At 38.1% G+C, this 960-nt stretch overlaps 1 long non-coding RNA gene across 1 annotated transcript in view; it reads left to right on the top strand.

Annotated features, from left to right (window-relative positions):
* The window catches only part of LOC116688618 (uncharacterized), a 19736-nt gene extending 19699 nt beyond the window's left edge, over window positions 1-37 (top strand). The window contains exon 3 of the long non-coding RNA XR_004331815.1: window positions 27-37. This is a non-coding gene — a long non-coding RNA (uncharacterized LOC116688618). The remainder of the gene's footprint in view (window positions 1-26) is intronic.
* The last annotated feature ends 923 nt before the right edge of the window (window positions 38-960 follow it).

The following is a 960-nucleotide window of genomic DNA, read 5'->3' as shown; positions in this document are numbered from 1 at the left end:
GTCTTCAACTGTCCTATCAATTAAAGGCCTAAAATGCCCAAAAAAATAATTAAAAAAAACAACGCAACTGATTTCAGGCTGTGGATTCTTCAAGAGGCGTGATAAGTTCAAGAATGGGGATACTTGCATTTTTTAGGGACACCTGTGTATTTAGGGAAACCTGTGACTGCATAAAACCTAATTTGATCCTACAGTGTTGTGACACTGTACTTTCTTTTCGATCATTACAAAAAAATAATGCAAAGTGATTACATTAAAATAAAAGATATAGTGTCTCTTGCATAACATGTTATGAACAAGCAACTAAGTGGTCTTGAAAAAGATTCTACTTTTCTGTCTTGACTAGTCCTGGTCCTGGACTTGAAAAAAAAATCACCTTGTCATCACAACTGCTTTACTTCATTTCTATCCTGCACAAAAACTAGTCAACAGCTACATCTTCTGGCAAGTTAGAGCATTTCATGAATGACTAGAAGTTTAAGTTTTCAGATAATGTAGCTCTACACTGAACAATAATTGTTGCATGGAAAATGTCAGCCCCGAATTTAAGTGTCACTTTTTGTGCAGCACTGGAAGTAGTAACTCTTGGGATGTGGGTGAAAGTTTACCAACATCTTATCCGTCACACACCTTGCATTGCTGTAGAGTCTGGACTTGTCTCAGACTTGCCCATTGGTCTCGCCAAATATTCTAGTTGGTCTCGACTGAGTCTTGTATTGCATACTTTTTATCTAAAGTAACTTCTTCCTTCAAAACCAAACCATGGAATCACACTGGTTCAGAAAGCAGGTAATTGTTTATTACAAAATCCATCTAGAACGGGCATTGACATTGGTCGCCTGGTACACGTCTACCTGCATCATATGAGGAGCCATCATTCATTTTCATTTAGGCCACAGACACACATGCTGCAGAGTCCTTTGTGGTAAGTGTTCTTCAGGACAAGTCAGTTCAAGAATG

Source organism: Etheostoma spectabile, chromosome 4 (assembly GCF_008692095.1).
Source record: "Etheostoma spectabile isolate EspeVRDwgs_2016 chromosome 4, UIUC_Espe_1.0, whole genome shotgun sequence".
In the NCBI taxonomy this organism is placed as follows: Eukaryota; Metazoa; Chordata; class Actinopteri; order Perciformes; family Percidae; genus Etheostoma; species Etheostoma spectabile.
This window is presented reverse-complemented; position numbering and strand designations above follow the sequence as displayed.